Below are 8,943 nucleotides of genomic sequence, written 5' to 3' on the forward strand. Positions count from 1 at the left end.
CCGGAGGCGGAGGGAAGCTGATTGTCAGGGCTCAGGGCAGCTCCCTGCCAGGCTGAGCCGGTGTCTGTGCTAAGCTCGGCATCAATCAGGTGATTCTGGGAAGTTCGGGGTCCACGGGCTCCCACAGGAGGGTGAAGCAGGTCACCCCTGGAGCAGGTTAAAGCTGCAGGGTGACAGTGGGGCTGCTGCCCCTGTGAACAGCTGCTGTAGCACCGCCTGGGCAGGACAGGGAGAGCCAGTTATACCCTCCCCCCAGCCTGTATCGGGGGATGGGAGCACTCACACCCTGGGGACCCACCCACCAGAGATCTACGGGGGGGAGAGTGGCACCCACACACCCAGGATGTTGTAGGGGGGGACAAGGGCATCCACACTCCAGGATCCTCTGCAGAGGGACGGACACCCACACATCCAGGATTCTGTATGGGGGGGGAGAGGTACCCGGACACCTGGGCGGGGAAAGGGGGCACCGAAACATCCGGGATCTTACCTGGCAGGACAGCGGCGCCTGCAGCTCGACATGAGACGGGGGCGGGGGGAGCAGAAGCATTTCCCAGTTCCGGGCTGTCCCCATCTGGCCAAGGCACAGAGCTCACAAGCAGAGTTTAAAGCTCCAGCTGCCAAACTGCAAAGCAAGCCGGGCTCTGTGGCTGGTGCCTGTGATCCCAGCTCCTGGGGAGGCTGAGGCTGGCGGATCGCTTGAGCTCAGGAGTTCTAGGCTGCAGGGGGCTGTGCCGATCAGGTGTCCGCACTAAGTTCAGCATCAATATGGTGATCCTGGGGAAGCTTGGGGTCTCCAGATTGCCTAAGGAGGGGTGAACCGGCCCAGGTCAGGAAACGGAGCAGGTCAAAACTCCTGTGCTGATCAGTAGTGGGATTGCACCTGTGAATAGCCCCTGCAGCGTAGCTTGGGCAAGACAGTGAGACACAGTCTCTTTTTAGACACCCCTACCCCGCAGAGCCTGGAGTGGGGGATGGGAGCACCCACACGCTGGGGAATCTGACTTGCGGGTTAGGGACGCACCCAAGCAACACGGATCTTGAAAAGAGGAACAGCGACACCCACACACCACAGAGCCTGGATGGGGGCAGGGGAACCACACACGGGAGCTAGTTTATGGGGTGGGGGACACACCCATATGCTCCGTTGCACCATTCTTAATGAGAAGAACAGGGGCATCCGCACAACACGGATCCTTAACGAGCTGGGGGACACCCACACACTCCACTATTAACCAGGAGGGACAGGGGCACCAGACACCCCCAGTAGGGTGGAGAACACCCACATCCACCGGATCCCTCATGGGGGATAAGACAGAGGGGATTGTAATGGGGCCCAGCGCACCCACGCACCAGGGATTGTTAAGGGCTGAAGGGACAGGGACACCCACACACACTGAGATCACGTCCTTGGAGGAATGCAAACCCTCCACAGAAAGACCTGGTCTGTTCCATGATGGCAGCCCAGCCTGGGTGAGTCAAAGTCTCTTTTTATACAGGCACGTCCTAGAGATCCTGACTAGGGGGAGAGAGACACCCACCCACCAGAGATCCTTAATGGTCTAGGGTGCACCCACACACCAGGGATTCTTATGGGCGGGAAGAATGGAGACAGCCAGACACACTGAGATCACTTCCTCCCAGGAGCCTGGGCCAGACAGGGAGACACAGTCCCCCTTTACATATGTAAGGGGACTGTTGCCCCCTTACTAACATTCAGTGGGGGTGTTTTGGTTGCTAGCTCCCAGCACTAAAAGGGGAGGGATCGATGGCAAATCAGGACCCTGAGACTGACAGTCCCCAGGAACAATGGCAAGAGGCCAATGCTCCAGGTCAGCCTGATTGACAGGGCAGGCCGGCTAATCAGGAAGACAGAAGGCCAGGGTGGGTCCCGTCCTCCGTGTGAGCAGGAATGTGCCGAGTCAGACGGAGTGGGGCCGAGCAAAGGAGAAAGCAGGGGCCCAAGCTGAGCTGGAGAGCAGAGCCGGGCCAGATCCAGAGGGTCCAGAGGCACAGCGCAGAGAGAGCAGATCCTGTGCTGGGAGCGGAGCTGCAGCCAGAGAGCCAGAGGCACAGCGCAGAGAGAGCAGACCCTGTGCTGGGAGCAGAGCTGGAGCCAGAAGCACAGTGAAGAGAGAGCAGATCCTGTGCTGGGAGCGGAGCTGCAGCCAGAGAGCCACAGGCACAGCCCAGAGAGAGCAGATCCTGTGCTGGGAGCAGAGCTGGAGCCAGAAGCACAGTGAAGAGAGAGCAGATCCTGTGCTGGGAGCGGAGCTGCAGCCAGAGAGCCAGAGGCACAGCGCAGAGAGAGCAGACCCTGTGCTGGGAGCAGAGCTGGAGCCAGAAGCACAGTGAAGAGAGAGCAGATCCTGTGCTGGGAGCGGAGCTGGAGCCAGAGAGCCAGAGGCACAGCGCAGAGAGAGCAGATCTTGTGCTGGGAGCAGAGCTGGAGCCAGAAGCACAGTGAAGAGAGAGTAGACCCTGTGCTGGGAGCAGAGCTGCAGCCAGAGAGCCACAGGCACAGCCCAGAGAGAGCAGACCCTGTGCTGGGAGCGGAGCTGCAGCCAGAGAGCCAGAGGCACAGCGCAGAAAGAGCAGATCCTATGCTGGAAGCAGAGCTGCAGCCAGAGAGCCAGGTGTAGTGAGCAACTGGGGCCAGCCAAGGGGGGACCTTGGGCAAAGGGCCCAGCACAAAAAGACACCCCCAGCCAAGGGTCCATGCAGGCCAGGCTGGGAGGGGGACCTTAACCTGACTGGGGGGCTGGCACTGGGAAGAAGGATCCCACCACCCAAAGCCCGGAGGTGTGTGGTCACCACCATTTCAAGTGTCCCACCCACAGCATCCCTGCAGCACAGCCAGGGCCTGAGAAGGAGGCCTGGGGCCTACAAGGAACATACTGCAAAGTGCCTTGATGTCCAGAGATATTGTTTGTAATGTTCCCTGCCACAGAGCAGGGTGATGTGTTTCCCTGTAACCATTCCCATTTATTCTTATTCTTTTCTTCAAATTGATTGTTAAGTAAACAACTTGTATTTGCTTTAAATTGTCTGGAATAATCAGTGGGTCAGGGAGGTGCCCAGTGCAGAGAGGGTACCCCGGAGTGGGGACACCTTAGCCCCTGTCCTAGGTGGCCACAGCAGGGTTGGGGGTTGAGCCCCCCAGGAATCCTGGGTCCAGTATTGTTGGGGCTACGAGAACTCTGCCAGACAGGAGAGTCCTCAAGGGCAGGGAGGCCTCTGGGTAAAGGAAGTGGGAGCGAGGACTCAGATCCTTTCGCTAGCCCACTTCACCAGGGTAGCACAGAAGCCAGGAAAGTTCCCCACAATAGCGGGACCATTCCCCCGCTTACACATATCTGCCAGACAACCTTCCTCCCACTCCCTCCACACAATGTTCTTATTTGGAGGTGAAGCCAGGGAAATCCCATGGAGGATTCTTATCTGGGGAACTGGGGGGACCCACTTACCACCAGAGATTCTTAAGGGCAGGAGGGACAGGGACTCCCACCTCTGCAGCATGGGGGTGGGTCGTCTGCTGGGATCATCTGGGCATATTTCCCCTCATCAGTTCCCTGCCATTGCCTTGGGGGCCCCTTGTTCACTGCCTCTGGCACCCAGTTTAGCCTCCTTCCTGAGGGCTGAAATGCTTTGATCTGTCTAAGGTCTGTGGGATCAATACGTGTCATGGTGTAATTCTGTGTTATTCGGGGGTCAGACTAGCTGAGCTAATGGCCCCTTCTGCCCTTAAACGCCATGAAAACATTTCCCTGGTTTCTCCTTGCGCCCGACAGACACCACGGTGAGGGGCCCAATAGAAGATCCTGGACACAGCGCTCTGGCTCTTACGTTACTTGGGGACGTCAGCGCTTTCCTAGCAAAGCTGCTGCTAAAGTGCTGGATTTGGGGAACGGTTCGGCTCCGATTCAGAGATCTGCCTGCGCGGTGTGAACCTGCCACGAGGAGCGAGAAACGCAACCAGCAACGGGAGGCGTTGGCTGAGCTCCAGGCTGCCCCCGTGTGGCCAAAGCTTAGAACTGAGCAGCGGAGTTTAAAGCTGGCGCTGGGAGGGAGCTGAACACGCGGGGCACGAAGGCTCCTGCGTGTAACGCTTGTTGGGTGGGCAGCTGAGAGTAGCTGATTGCCCGAGTTCAGGGCTGCACCCCGGGGTGCTGAGCAGATGTCTGTGCTCAGGTTGGCCTCGCTATGATGGTTTCTGGGAAGTTTGGCGTCGCCAGTTCCCCCTAGGGAGAGGGGAGCCAGCCCAGGAAAGGAGGCCGGCAAAACTCTGGTACCAATTGGCAGTGGGACTGCCCCTGTGAAGAGCCGCTGTAGCCCCGCCAGGGAGAGCTCTTTATGCAGCCCCCCCCCGACCCCATTCCTCAGGACGAGGGTTGTGCTCAAAGATCTGTGCCCCGTGTTTTCACCTCCGCGTGAAGCGCACAGTGCAAATAACCCTCAGTGCATCCGCTCAGTTCCAGGCTCCACTTCCACCCGCTCAGAGCACAGAGCTCCCAGGCTGAGCCTGAAACTGGAAGCGGGAGACTCTGTAACCAGCTGGGCCCCGTGGCTGGTGCCTGTGATCCCAGTGCCTCGGGAGGCTAAGACTGGTGGATCGCTTGAGCTCAGGAGTTCTGGGCTGCAGGGGGCTGTGCCAATTGGGTGTCCACACCAAGTTTGGCATCAATATGGTGATCCCAGGGAAGCTTGGGGTCCCCACGTTGCCTAAGGAGGGGTGAACCGGCCCAGGTTGGAAACGGAGCAGGTCAAATCTCCCGTGCCGATCAGTAGTGGGATCGCGCCTGTGAGTAGCCCCTGCAGCTTAGCCTGGGCAAGACAGTGAGACACGGTCTCTTTTTATACAGACACCCCCCGCAGAGCCTGGATGGGGGGATGGGAGCACCCACATGATAGGGATTCTGACTTGGGTGGAGGGACGCACCCAAGCAACACGGATCTTGAAAAGGGGAACAGAGACACCCACAGATCCCAGATGGGGGCAGGCAGGGGAAACCACACACTGGAGCTAGTTCATGGGGTGGGGGACAGAGACACTCACCAGAGATCCTGGATGGGAGCACCCACATGATGGGGATCTTGAACTGGGAGGAGGGAAGCACCATGTACCAGAGGTTCTGAAGGGGGAACAGGGACACCCACACACCAGGTGTCTTGCAGCAAGAGCTGCGGTCTTCATTTACACAGGGCAGTGATGGGGAATTAACCACGTCCCTTGCGGAGCTTGTTACACTAGATGATTAGCCTCATTGTCAACACTATGAGTTTATATCGAATTTAGCAGTGTTAAATCACATTAACCTTGCACCCATCCACACAACGAAGCCCTTTATATCGATATAAAGGGCTCTTAATACCGGTATCTGTACTCCTCCCCGACGAAGGGAATAGCGCTGAAATCGGTATTGCCATGCCGGATTAGGGTTAGTGTGGCCGCAATTCGATGGTATTGGCATCCGGGCGCTATCCCACAGTGCACCATTGTGACCGCTCTGGACAGCAATCTGAACTCGGATGCACTGGCCAGGTTGACAGGAAAAGCCCTGCGAACTTTTGAATTTAATTTCCTGTTTGCCCAGCGTGGAGCGCTGATCAGCACAGGTGACCATGAAGTCCCAGAATCAAAAAAGAGCTCCAGCATGGACCATATGGGAGATACTGAAACTGATCTCTGTATGGGGAGCTGAATCTGTTCTATCAGAAATCGGTTCCAAAAGACAAAATGCCAAAGCATTTGAAAAAATCTCCAAGGCCATGATAGACAGAGGCCACAACAGGGACTCAATACAGTGCTGAAACTTAAGGAGCTGAGACAAGCGTACCAGAAAGCCAAAGAATGAAATGGACGCTCACGGAGGGAGGGGCGACTGACGTCTGTAGCTATCCCACAGTTCCCGCACTCTCCGAAAACCATTTCAATTCTTGGCTGAGTTCCCAAAGCCTGAAGGGTCAAAAACATTGTTGCGGGTGGTTCAGGGTTTATGTCGCCCCCCACTCCCCCCGTGAAAGCAAAGGGAAAAAAATCATTTCTCGCCTTTTTTCAATGTCACCGTATGTCTACTGGATGCTGCTGTCAGACGCGGTGCTGCAGCGCTACACAGCAGCATCCCCTTCTCTTCCCTTGCGGACGGCAGACGGTACAGTAGGACTGGTATCTGTCCTCGCCGTCCTGTGAGTGCTCCTGGCTGGCCTCGGTGATGTCACCCGAGGGCGCCTGGGCAAAAATGGGAATGACTCCCAGATCATTCTCTTCTTTAAGCTTTGTCTAATGGAGATTCAGTCCTGCCTGGAATATCATAGCAGCTGGAGGCTGCCCTCCCCTCCCCCCTTTGAGCTCTACTTGCAGAGGCAATAAAGTCAGTGTTGTTTCAAATTCCTGCATTCTTTATTACTTCATCACACAAATGGGGGGATAACTGCCACGGTAGCCCAGGAGGGGTGGGGGAGGAGGGAAGCAATGGATGGGGTTGTTGCAGGGGCACCCCCTAGAATGGCATGCAGCTCATCATTTCTGCGGGATGTCTGGGGCTCTGATCTGGAGCGGCCGTTTGCTTCTCTGGTTCTTTTGTAGGCTTGTCTGATAGTCTAGACAGGACTGACTCTCCCTTTAGACAAAACTTAAGGGAATGACCTGGGGAGTCATTCCCATTTTTGTCCATGCGCCCCCAGCCAACCTCACCAAGGCCAGCCAGGAGCACCCATGACAGCAGCAAACGGTACAGTATAACTGGCAACTGTCATTGTCAACTTGCAAAGCAGCAGTGGGACGGTATGGCTGGTAACCATCTCTGCTAACTTGCAAAAGGCAAGGGAAAAGAAAGGAAGGGGATGCTGCTGTGTAGCGCTGCAGTACCACGTCTGTCAGCAGCATCCAGTAGAGATACGGTGACAGTGAAAAAAAGGCTGAACGGGCTCCAGGGAAAAGGGCGTGAAATGATTGTCTGCCGTTTCTTTCACGGAGGGAGGATTGACTGACATTTACCCAGAATCACCCACAACACTGTTTTTGCCCCATAAGGCATTGGGATCTCAACCCAGAATTCCAATGGGTGGGGGAGACTGCGGGAACTATGGGATAGCTATGGGATAGCTACCCACAGTGCAACGATCTGGAAATCGACAGTAGCCTCGGTACATGGACGCACACCGCTGAATTAATGTGCTTAGTGTGTCCGCGTGCACTCGACTTTATACAATCTGTTTCCAAAAAACAGTTTCTGTAAAATCGGAATAATCCTGTAGTGTAGACATACCCTGTGATTAATAACTTTGGTGGCTAAATGAAAGGCTGATGGTTCAAACCCAGGTGAAGATGGAGGTTTTTTTTTTTAGTGATGAGAATCCAGTACATTTTAACTGGCAGAAAATCTCCTCAATGCTGCTCTAGCCTCATTGGGCAAGCATAAGTGGTCCTTTTGCCAAATGCATTGGTGGTATAGTGGTGAGCATAGCTGCCTTTCAAGCAGTTGACCCGGGTTCGATTCCCAGCCAATGCAGGCATGTGATGTTTTCTCTGCTGGGAATTGGTTTAATTTCAGTCACGTTGTATCAGTTTATCAATAGAATGAGAGAATCAATGTGCTGCAGGTCATTCAAAACAGAAGAAAGGGGCGGGACTATACAATGAGCTGTTGGAGTTATCCTGGTATTACAATATTTGGTTTATTTTTTTTTTAATTTCTTTTCTTCCCTCTCCCTTTTAGACTCAGAGCCTTTAAGGTCAGAAGGGACCAGTGTGATCATCTAGACCGACCTGCTGCACCTTGCAGGCCAAAAGACCCCACCCACCCACTCCTGTAATAGACCCGGGAGGGGAGGCAGCTCTGTGCACTGCCCCTACCCCAGGCAGCACATGGGGCCCTCTGCTCCCTCGCCCCATGGGTGTGCAGAGATGTGCCAGCAGCACTGAGGTGGCTCCCTGCCCACTCTGCCTCCATCCCTCCGTGCCTCTCCCAGAAGTGGCCGGCATGTCCCAGCATCCCCTGTGGCGGGGGAGTGTCTCCATTCACTGCCCCTGCCCCGAGTACCAACTCCGCAGCCCACATTGGCCAGGAACTGCAGCCAATGGGAGCTCTGGGGGCGGTGCCTGCAGGCAGCGGCACATGGAGACCCCCTGGCCCCACCCACCTAGGACCTGCTTCCGCAGGGTTGTGTGTACCAGTCACTTTGGGAGCTGCACTGGCCGGGGTAAGCGCCACCCCTCCTGCACCCCAACCCCCCCCCCCAGCGCAGAGCCAGCACCCCGCACCCAAATTTCCTCCCAGAGCTTTGCTTGTCTTCCTTTCACCCAGAACCATCCTTCTTCTCCTGGGCTGCAAGTAGCCATCCTTGGGAAGCCAGGAGGCAGGCACAGGATTCTGCCTCCCAGCAGCCAACCGCACCTACCCAGGCTTTGCAGAACGACTGGTGGTGCTTCAACTAACCCCACTTAGCCGCACTGAGGCGCTTAGCTTCTGCCCTGCCTTCCTCAGCTCGACTTTCCTCTTTTGCCCCATTGCTGCCTCACTTCCTCCTTTGGCAAGTCACACAGAGGAGGCAGCAGGAAGAGCCGGCCGCCATAGGCCAACCTACCAGGGCAGAGGAGACCAAGCCACAAGCCTTCAAAAGGTGAGTGGCCCAGATCCTCTAGCTTTCCCCCCTGATGCCAAGGTTTTTTCTCAGCTCATTTCACCACCCTCTGCCATGCAGGAGTTGGGGTTATCACAGGGACGGACCAGTGGCAGCAGTAGGAGCGCCTTGCTGGACAAGCAGAAATAGTAAGCCTCCTATTTCTGTCTGGTTTTGTGACAGGGACCTTTTATGTGGTAGGCCAAACATGATAACACAATATACTACAGAAACTCTTGTTGCAGTGCTTTCTCTCCCTCCCTTCATAACAAATGGCCAGAACTGGCTCAAGACCAAAGGTCCATCCAGCCCAGTATCCTG

At 55.9% G+C, this 8,943-nt stretch overlaps 1 non-coding gene across 1 annotated transcript; it reads left to right on the top strand.

Moving 5' to 3' along the window:
- The first annotated feature begins 7,439 nt into the window (after nucleotides 1–7,439).
- TRNAE-UUC lies at nucleotides 7,440–7,511 on the top strand. Its single transcript has one exon. It is a non-coding gene; the product is annotated as a tRNA-Glu (tRNA).
- The last annotated feature ends 1,432 nt before the right edge of the window (nucleotides 7,512–8,943 follow it).

The sequence above is a fragment of the Mauremys mutica genome, unplaced genomic scaffold, assembly GCF_020497125.1.
Source record: "Mauremys mutica isolate MM-2020 ecotype Southern unplaced genomic scaffold, ASM2049712v1 001319F_np12_obj, whole genome shotgun sequence".
NCBI lineage: Eukaryota > Metazoa > Chordata > Testudines > Geoemydidae > Mauremys > Mauremys mutica.